This window comes from Saimiri boliviensis, chromosome 2, assembly GCF_048565385.1.
Source record: "Saimiri boliviensis isolate mSaiBol1 chromosome 2, mSaiBol1.pri, whole genome shotgun sequence".
In the NCBI taxonomy this organism is placed as follows: domain Eukaryota; kingdom Metazoa; phylum Chordata; class Mammalia; order Primates; family Cebidae; genus Saimiri; species Saimiri boliviensis.
The window spans coordinates 184,803,230-184,813,844 of record NC_133450.1 but is presented as its reverse complement, the minus strand read 5'-3'; the positions used below and the strand labels follow the sequence as shown (position 1 = coordinate 184,813,844).

The 10,615-nt window shown below is 40.9% G+C and overlaps 1 pseudogene; it reads left to right on the top strand.

Moving 5' to 3' along the window:
• The first annotated feature begins 267 nt into the window (after window positions 1-267).
• LOC101053482 (ADP/ATP translocase 2 pseudogene) lies at window positions 268-1,209 on the top strand (annotated as a pseudogene).
• Window positions 1,210-10,615: the final 9,406 nt, after the last annotated feature.

Here is a 10,615-nt window from a genome sequence, read left to right as displayed (position 1 = left end):
CTTTGCCAGGACTTTTGCTAAATATTTTCATTTACTCCTCATTCCTGTGAGTTAAGACTGTTCATCTTTTTATAGATGAAAAAAAAACCCTGAGGTTCAGGGAGGTCAGCTAGCTTGCCTAAGGCTGTAGAGCTTGTATGGTAGAGTTAGGCCTTGAACCTAGACCCATGCTGCAAAAAAGTAAGACAGGCCCTACAGTCCCAGAGTCAAAGCCAGTTCCTGGCCCAGTCCGATCCCTTAGCCACCTGCCTCCTCTTTCCTTTCAACATGACAGATACTGCTGTGTCCTTTGCAGAGGACTTCCTGGCAGATAACGTCACTGTAGCCATCTCCAAGATGGCAGTGGTACCCATTGAGGGGGTCAAGCTGCTGCTGCAGATGCAGCATGCCAGCAAGCAAATCACTGCAGACAAGCAATACTAGGGCATTATAGACTGCGTGGTCCATATTCTCAAGGACAGGGAGTCCTGTTCTTCTGGCATGGTAACCTGGCCAATGTCATCAGGTAATTCCCCACCCAGGCTCTCAACCTTGACTTCAAAGATAAATACAAGCAGATCTTCCTGGGTGCTGTGGACAAGAGGACCCAGTTTTGGTGCTACTTTGCAGGGAATCTGGCATCAGGTGGTGCCGCTGGGGCCACATCCTTGTGTTTTATGTATCCTCTTGGTTTCGCCCATACTAGTCTAGCAGCTGATGTGGGTAAACCTGGAGCCGAAAGGGAATTCAGGGGTCTCAATGACTGTCTGGTTAAGCTCTACAAATCTGATGGGATTAACAGCCTGCACCAAGGCTTTAACGTGTCTGTGCAGAGTATTGTCATCTACCGAGCTGTCAATATCCATATCTATGACACTGTAAAGGGAATGCTTCCAGATCCCAAGAGCACTCACATCGTCATCAGCTAGATGATCGCACAGTCCATCACTGCTGTTGTTGGGTTGACTTTCCATCCATTTGATGCTGCTTGCTGCCTCACGATGATGCAGTCACAGCTCAAAGGAACTGACATCATGTGCACAGGCACACTTGACTGCTGGAGGAAGACTGCTCATGATAGCAGGCAAACCTTTTTCCAAGGGTGCATGTTCCAATGTTCTCAGAGGAATGGGTGGTGCTTTGGTGCTTGTCTTGTATGATGAAATCAAGAAGTACTCATTATTTCCTAGGATTTTTTCCCTCTGTGAGCAGGCATGTTGTATTATATAACATACTTTGAGCATTCTTGAGCGACTCCTGGCTGTCAATTTACCAGTGGCAACTATTTTCTGGTTGAAAATGAGAAGTAATAATATTCATCTAACCAGTTTTCTCTTAAAGCCATTTCCATGATGATGGTGATATGAATCAATTATATTTTGTATTTCAGTCTCTCCTGATAAATAACAAATTTGGAGACTAAAAAATATCTAAAAAATATAAAAGCAAGGTAGTTGAGCAGGTAGAATTCAGTCAGCAAACACCCAGAGTCCACTCTGTTTAGCAGAAGCCCTAGAAAGTGTTGTTTTACTTGGGTTTTAATGAAGACAACAAAAGAATCAGGTGGCACTGACAGAATATATCCACTATGATAAGCCACTTAATTGTACACATATGACTTACAACTCTTCAGGCCACAAATTGTGGGTGGAGTCACAGATACTGCTACCATCCATATGTCACAGACTAGTCCCTATCAGCTAATAAGGATCCCAGCCCTTTGTGAAACGTTGCAAGATTTTCTGAGTCATGGGGTTTCTTCTAGGTCCTTATGTATGTGTCAGACAGCTTGTTTGCAGAAACTTTCATTTCCCTCCTCTGTCTTTGACCTGATCACTGCCAAGCACTATCAGTGTGATGCAGAACTTGAGTACAGACTCTAGAGTCAGACATTCACAGATCATGTCCTGCCTCTGCCACTAACTTACTGAGAACTTGGATAATTAGCTTACATCTGCTTTCCTTACTTACAGAATGAGAATAATGATCATTCCTCCATCATAAAGTTGTAAGGATTAACTGAAAGAATCCATTCATCCAAGACTGCCGAATAGGAACAGCTCTGGAGTACAGTTCTCAGTGAGAACAACGCAGAGGGTGAGTGATCACTGCATTTCCAAACTAGTTATTACTGCCCACAGACCAGGAGATTCCTGGGCTGAAAAGTACTACAAGTTTCCAGCATGGCTGTTTCAGCTGGCACAGTGGGTCTCTGCACAAAAACTCACATAAATCTGGGCAGCTGTTTCAAATGGTGCCTGGGATGCCTTGGAGAAAGAGCTACCCATTCAACTGAAAAAAGGGGGCTGGAACAGGGAGCCAGGTGATCTGGCTCAGTGGGTCCCACAGCCACAAAGACCAGCAATCTGAAATGCTCTGGATTGAGAGTTTTGCAGTGAGTGTAGCTGGACCTGGGACAGTCCAGCTCTTTGGGAGAAGGGTATCCGCCATTACTGAGGCAGCCCACCACTACTGAGACAGTCTGCCATTACCAAGACAGTCTGCCGTTACTGAGGCAGTCTGCCATTTCCAAGGCAGTCCACCATTGCTGAGGCAGACCGTCATTACTGAGGCAGTTCTAACTATACCTCTATAAACAAAACTGCAAGGAAGTTCACACAGCAGTGGGGCAGAGCCCACGGCAGCTCAGCAATGCCTCTGCTGGCAGACTGTGACTAGGCTACCTCCTCGGTGGGCAGGGCATCTCTGAAAAAAGGCAGCAGCGCATCAGGAACTTAAAAATAAAGCCCCACCTTCCCAGGACAGAGCACCTGGGAGAAAAGGTGGTTATGAGTTCTGCTGTAGCAGACTTAAATGTATCTTCCCAGCAGCTCTGAATGGAACAGTGGAGCTCACAGCTCAGCACTTGAGCTCCTATAAGGGTCAGACTGTCTCCTCAAGCAGCTCCCTGAACCCTGTATATCCAAAGAGACACCTCATATAAGAGAGCTCAGGCTGACTTCTGGTGGGTATCCTTCTGGGACAAAGATAACAGAAGAAGAAACTGGCAGAAACCCTTACTGTTCTGCAGCCACTACAGGTGATCTCCAGGCAAGCAGGGTCTGGAGTGGACCTCCAGAAGTCGTGCAGCAGAGGGGTCTGTTAGAAGGAAAACTACAAAACAGAAAGAAATAACTTCAACATCAACAAAAAGGACATCCATTCAGAGACCCCAACCAAAAATCACCAACTACAAAGACCACAGGTAGATAAATCCATAAAGATTGGAAGAAACCACTCCAAAAAGGATGAAAACACCCAAAACCAGAATGCCTCTCCTTCAAGGGATCACAACTTCTCACTAGCAAGGCAAGAAAGCTGATGGAGAATGAGTCTAATGAATTGACAGAAACAGGCTTCAGAAGGTGGGTAATAACAAGCATCTCTGAGCTAAAAGAACATGTTCTAACCCAATGCAAAGAAACTAAGAACCTTGAAAAAAGGTTTGACTGAATGCTAATGAGAATAAACAGCTTAGAGAAGAATATAAAGGACCTGATGGAGCTAAAAAACACAACACAAGAACTTGGCAAAGCTTACACAAATTTCAATCGCCGAATTGAACAAGCAGAAGAAAAGATAGCAGAGATTGAAGATCAACACAATGAAATAAAACAAAAAGGCAAGATTAGAGAAAGAAGAGTGAAAAGAAATGAACAACGCCTACAGGAAACATGGGATTATGTGAAAAGACCTAATCTACATTTGATATGTATACCTGAATGTGACAGAGAGAATGAATCCAAGCTGCAAAACACTCTTCAGGATATTATCCAGGAGAACTTCCCCAACCTAGCAAGGCAGGCCACCATTCAAGTCCAGGAAATACAGAGAACACCACAAAGATATTCCTCAAGAAGAGCAACCCCAAGGCACATAATCATCAGATTCACCAGGGTTGAAATGAAGGAAAAAATGCTAGGGGTAGACAGAGAGAAAGGTCGGGTTACACACAAAGGGAAGCCCATCATACTCACAGTGATTCTCTCCGCAGAAGCCCTACAAGCCAGAAGAGAATGGGGGCCAATATTCAACATCCTTAAAGAAAAGAACTTTCAACCCAGAATTTCATATCCAGCCAAACTAAGCTTCATAAGTGAAGGAGAAATAAAATCCTTTACGAACAAGCAATTGCTCAGAGATTTTGTCACCACCAGGCTTGCCTTACAAGAGCTCCTGAAAGAAGCACTAAACATAGAAAGGAACAACTAGTACCAGTAACTCCAAAAACATACCAAATGGTAAAGAGCATTGAAACGATGGAGAAATTGCATCAACTAATGGGTAAAACAACCAGCTAGCATCAAAATGGCAGGACCAAATTCACACATAACAATATTAACCCTAAATGTAAATGGACTAAGTGCCCCTCTCAAAAGACACAGACTGGTAAATTGGATAAAAAGTCAAGACCCATCAGTGTGCTGTATCCAGGAAACCCATCTTACATGCGGACACACACAGGCTCAAAATAAAGGGATGGATGAAGATTTACCAAGCAAATTGAGAACAAAAAAAAGCAGGAGTTGAAATCATAGTCTCTGATAAAATAGACTTTAAACCAACAAAGATCAAAAGAGGCAAAGAAGGGCATTACATAATGATAAAAGAATCAATGCAACAAGAAGAACTAACGATCCTAAATATATATGCACCCAATACAGGAGCACCCAGATAAATAAAGTGAGTTCTTAATGACCTACAAAGAGACTTAGACTCCCACAGTGGGAGACTTTAACACTCCACTGTCAATATTAGACAGATAGATGAGCCAGAAAATTAACAAGGAAATCCAGGACTTGAACCCATATCTGGACTAAGCAAACCTAATAGACATCTACAGAACTCTGTACTCCAAATCCACAAAATATACATTCTTCTCAGCACCACATCACATCTACTCTAAAACTGACCACATAATTGGAAGTAAATCACTCCTCAGCAAATGCAAAAGAATGGAAATCATAACTAACAGTCTCTCAGACCACAGTGCAATCAAATTAGAACTAAGAAATTAACTAGGAATCGCACAACTTCATGGAAACTGAACAACTAGGTCTAGAATATTGACTGGATAAACAATGAAATGAAGGCAGAAATAAAAATGTTCTTTGAAACCAATGAGAATGAAGAAACAACATACCAGAATCTCTGGGACACATTTAAAGCAGTGTCTAGATGGAAATTTAGAGCAATAAATGTCCAAATGAGAAGAAAGGAAAGATCTAAAATTGATGCCCTATCATCAAAAATGAAAGAGTGAGAGAAGCAAGATAAAAAAAACTCAAAAGCTAGTAGAAGACAAGAAATAAGTAAGATCAGAACAAAACTGAAGGAGATAGAGACACAAAGAAGCCTTTAAAAAATTAATAAATCTAGGAGCTGGTTTTTTTTTGAAAAGATCAACAAAATAGACAGACCACTTGCCAGATCAATAAAAAAGAAAAGAGAGAATAATCAAATAGACGCAATAAAAAACGAAAAGGGGATATCATCACAGATTCCATAGAAATAAAAACAACCATCAGAGATACTACAAACAACTCTATGCACGCAAACCAGTAAACCTGGAAGAAATGGATAAATTCCTGGACACTTGCATTCTCCCAATCCTAAACCAGGAAGAAGTTGAAACCCTGAATAGACCAATAACGAGGACTGAAGTTGAGGCAGCAATTAACAGCCTATTAACCAAAAAATGCCCAGGTCCAGATGGGTTCACAGCCGAATTCTACAAGACATACTAAGAGGATCTGGTACCATTCCTTCTGAAATGATTCCGAACAATCCAAAAGGAGATAATCCTTCTCAAATCATTTTATGAGAACAACATCATCCTGATGCCAAAACACAGCAGAGACTCAACAAAAAAAGAAAACTTCAGGCTAATGTCCATGATGAACATAGATGTAAAATGCTTCAATAAAATACTGGCAAACCAATTGCAATGGCGCATCAGAAAGCTTATCCATCACGATCAAATAGGCTTCATTCCAGGGATGCAAGGCTGGTTCAACATAAGCAAGTCTATAAACGTAATCCAACACATAAACAGAACCAAAGACAAAAACCACATGATCATCTCAATAGATGCAGAGAAGGCCTTCAACAAAATTTAACAGCCCTTTATGCTAAAAGCTCTCAATAAACTAGGTATTGAAAGAACATATCTGAAAATAATAAAAGCTATTTGGGACAAACCCACAGCCAATATCATACTGAATGGGCAAAAACTGGAAGAATTCACTTTGAAATCTGGCACTAGACAAGGATGCCCTCTCTCACCACTCCTATTCAATATAGTACTGGAAGTTCTAGCCAGAGCAATCAGGCAGGAGGAAGAAATAAAGGGTATTCAATTAGGAAAGGAAGAAGTCAAATTGCCTCTTTGCAGATGACATGATTGTATATTTAGAAGACCCCAATGTCTCAGCCCAAAATCTCCTGAAACTGATAAGCAACTTCAGCAAAGTCTCAGGATACTAAATCAACGTGCAGAAATCACAAGCATTCCTATACACCAATAATAGACTTAGAGTGAAATCACTAGTGAACTACCATTCACAATTGCTACAAAGAGAATAAAATACCAGGAATACAACTAACAAAGGATGTAACAGACCTCTTCAAGGAGAACTACCAACCACTGATCAATGAAATAAGAGAGGACACAAACAGATAGAAAAATATTCTACGCTCATGGTTAGGAAGAATTGATATTGTGAAAACGGCCATACTGCCCAAACTAATTTGCAGATTTTAATGCTATTCCTATCAAGCTACCCATGACTCTCTTAACAGAACTGGAAAAAAACACCTAAAACTTCATATGGAACCAAAAGAGAGCCTGCATAGCCAAGATAATTCTAAGCAAAAAGAACAAAACTGGAGGCAACACACTACCTGACTTCAAACTATACTACAAGGCTGCAGTAATTAAAACAGCATGGTACTGGTGCCAAAACAGAGTTATAGACCAGTGGAACAGAACAGATGCCTTGGAGGCAATGCCACACATCTACAACCATCTGATCTTTGACAAACCTGAAAAAAACAAGCAATGGGGAAAGGATTCCCTGTTTAATAAATGATGTTGGGAAAACTGGATACCAGTGTGCTGAAAGCAGAAACTGGATCCCTTCCTGACATGTTAAAGTAAAATTAACTCCAGATGGATTAAAGACTTAAACATAAGACCTAACACCATAAAAGCCCTAGAAGAAAACCAAGGCAAAAACATTTAGGACATAGGCATAAGCAAGGACTTCATGACTAAAACACCAAAAGCATTCGCAACAAAAGCCAAAATAGACAAATTGGATCCAATTAAACTCCAGCGCTTCCGCACAGCAAAAGAAACAATCATTAGAGTGAATCAGCAACCAACAGAATGGGAAAAACTTTTTGCAATCTACCCATCTGACAAAGGGCACAACAAACTGTGTCTTCCTATTCCCTGAGACAGAATAGTATAAAAATTCAGCTAATGAGTAACCTTACATGGTTAACCTTACAATGGCTTCTAACTGTTCAAGTGAAAGGAAGACTCTCAGGTCTCTCACTTTAGATCAAAAGCTAAAAGTGATTAAGCTTAGTGAGGAAGGCATGTCAAAAGCCAAGGCAGGCTGAAAACTATGCCTCTTGTACCACACAGTCAAGTTGTGAATACAAATGAAAAGTTACTGAAAGAATTTAAAAGTGCTACTCCAATTAACACATGACTGATCAGAAAGCAAAACAGCCTTATTGCTGATATGGAGAAAGTTTGAGTGGTTGGGATACAAGATCAAACCAGCCAAAATGTTCCTTAAATCAAAGCCTAATCTGGAGAAAGACTCTAATTCTCTTCAATTTAATAAAGGCTGAGAAGGGTGAGGAAGCTACACAAGAAAAGTTTGAGGCTAAACGAGATTAGTTAATGAGTTGTGTCCATAACATAAAAGTGCAAGATGAGGCCAGGCATGCATGGCTCATGCCTGTAATCCCAGTACTTTGGGAGGCCATGGTGGGTGGATCACCTGAGGTCAGGAGTTGGAGACCAGCCTGGCCAACATGGTGAAACCCCATCTCTACTAAAAGTACAAATATTAGCCGAACATAGTGATGGGCACCTGTAATCCCAGCTACTCGGGAGGCTGCGGCAAGAGAATTGCTTGAACCCGGGAGGCAGAGGTCGCAGTAAGCCGAGATTACACCACTGCACTCCAGCAGCTTGGGTGACAAGAGCAAGACTCTGACACACACACACACACACACACACACACACACACGTGCGCGCACACACACACACACACACAAAGTGCAAGATGAAGTAGCAAGTGCTAACGTAGAACTGCAGCAAGTTATCCAGAAGATCTGGCTAACATCATTGGTGAAGGTGGCTTCACTAAAAAACAGATTTTCAGTATAAACCAAATAGCCCTCTATTGGAAGAAGATGATCTCTAGAAGTTTTACAGCTAGAGAGGAGAATTCAATGTCTGACTTCAAAGCTTCAAAAAATAGGCTGATTCTCCTGTTAAAGTATAATGCAGTGGGTGACTTTAAGTTGATGCTTAAATGCTCATTTATCATTCTGAATATCCTAGGGCCCTTAATTATGCCAAATCTACTCTGCCTATGCTGCATAAATGGCAAAATGAAACTTGGATGATAGCATATCTGTTTACAGTATGGTTTCTTGAATATTTTAATCTCGCTGTTGATACCTACTGCTCAGGAAAAAAGATTCTTTTCAAAATGTTACTGCTTATTGACAATATACCAGTCCAACCATGAGCTCTGATGGAGATGCGCAAATAGATGAATGTTTTTATGCCTGCAAAGACAACATTCATTATGCAGTTTATGGATCAAGTAGAATTTTTGACTTTCAAGTCTTATTTAAGAAATAGATTTTCTGGGCCGGGCGAGGTGGCTCAAGCCTGTAATCCCAGCACTTTGGGAGGCTGAGGCGGGTGGATCACGAGGTCGAGAGATCGAGACCATCCTGGTCAACATGGTGAAACCCCGTCTCTACTAAAAATACAAATAAATTAGCTGGGCATGGTGGTGCGTGCCTGTAATCCCAGCTACTAAGGAGGCTGAGGCAGGAGAATTGCTTGAACCCAGGAGGCGGAGGTTGCGGTGAGCCGAGATCGCGCCATTGCACTCCAGTCTGGGTAACAAGAGCGAAACTCCGTCTCAAAAAAAAAAAAAAAAAAAAAAAATAGATTTTCTGAGGCTATAGCTGCCATGGTGATTCCTCTGATGAATCTGAGCAAACTAAATGGAAAAGCTCTGAAAAGGATTCACCATTCTAGATGCCATTGCGAACATTCATGATCGAGGATAGGAGGTTAAAATATCTAATTAAGAATTTAGAATAAATTAATTCCAATCTTTATGGGTGACTTTGAGGGGTTCAAGACTTCACTGGGAGAAGCAACCATAGATGTAGTGGAAATAGCAAGAGAACTAGAAGTGTAGCCTAAAGATATGGCAGAATTGCTGCAATCTCATGTTCAAACTGTAGTGGGTGAGGAGTTGCTTCTTACATGTGAGGAAAGAAAGTGGTTTTTTGAGATGGTATCTATTCCTGGTGAAGATTCTGTGAACAATGTTGAAATAATGACAAAGTATTTAGAATATTACATAAGCTTAGTTGATAAAGCAGTGGCATGATTTGAGAAGACTGACTCTAGTTTCAAAAGAAGTAAAATAAGTTGTACTGTAAGTAAAATGCAATCAAACAGAATTGCATATCACAGATAAATCTTTCATGAAAGGATGAGTCAATTGATGCCACAAACTTCATTGTCATCTTATTGCAAGAAATTGCCATAGCCTTCCCTACCTTCAACAACCACCAGCCTGATCAGTTAGCAGTCATCAACATCGAGGCAAGATCCTCCACCAGCAAATGGTTGTGACTTGCTGAAGGCTCAGATGATCATTACCACTTTTTAGCAATAAAGTAATTTTAAATTAAGGTATACACATTGGTTTTTTAGACATAATGCTATTGCACACTTAATAGACTACTATATAGTATAAACATAGCTTTTATATACACTGCAAAACCAAAATATTCATGGGACTTGCTTTATTACAGTATTTGTTTTAGTGTGGTGGTCTGGAAACAAACCTGCACTATGCCTGAGGTATGTTATATTTACCCCATGGAAATTGGCAAACTTAATTTCCAAACCAGGGCTTTCTTCTTCCCGGGAAAGTTGATTGTGAAATATTTAGCAGAATGTTACTACAAAAGATGGTTCCATCTCATATCTCCTTCGGGAAGGAGGAGGTCTAATTGTGTGTGAAATTTTCTAAACACAGGAATTCTGTTTAAAATATGCTATGCAGCTACCAACAAGCATTGATTGCAAAATTTCCTCCCCTTCATTCCCCTGTCAAAGTATCTTTTGATGCCTGATAATGCAGAGTGAGATAGAACTACAAATGTGCTTCAGGTTATAGCCAGAATTTACAGCCTTGTTTCTCCTCCATTGGACATTCTTCCAAGCAAGTCTGTTTTCCCTGAAATACTGCAGACTGTTTATTTAAGGACAAAAGGGAACCATGTGGCTTTTTGAAATGTCACTGTCAAGCACTGGGCCATGACAATTCTGACCAAGTATGGCAGTGTTCTGGTA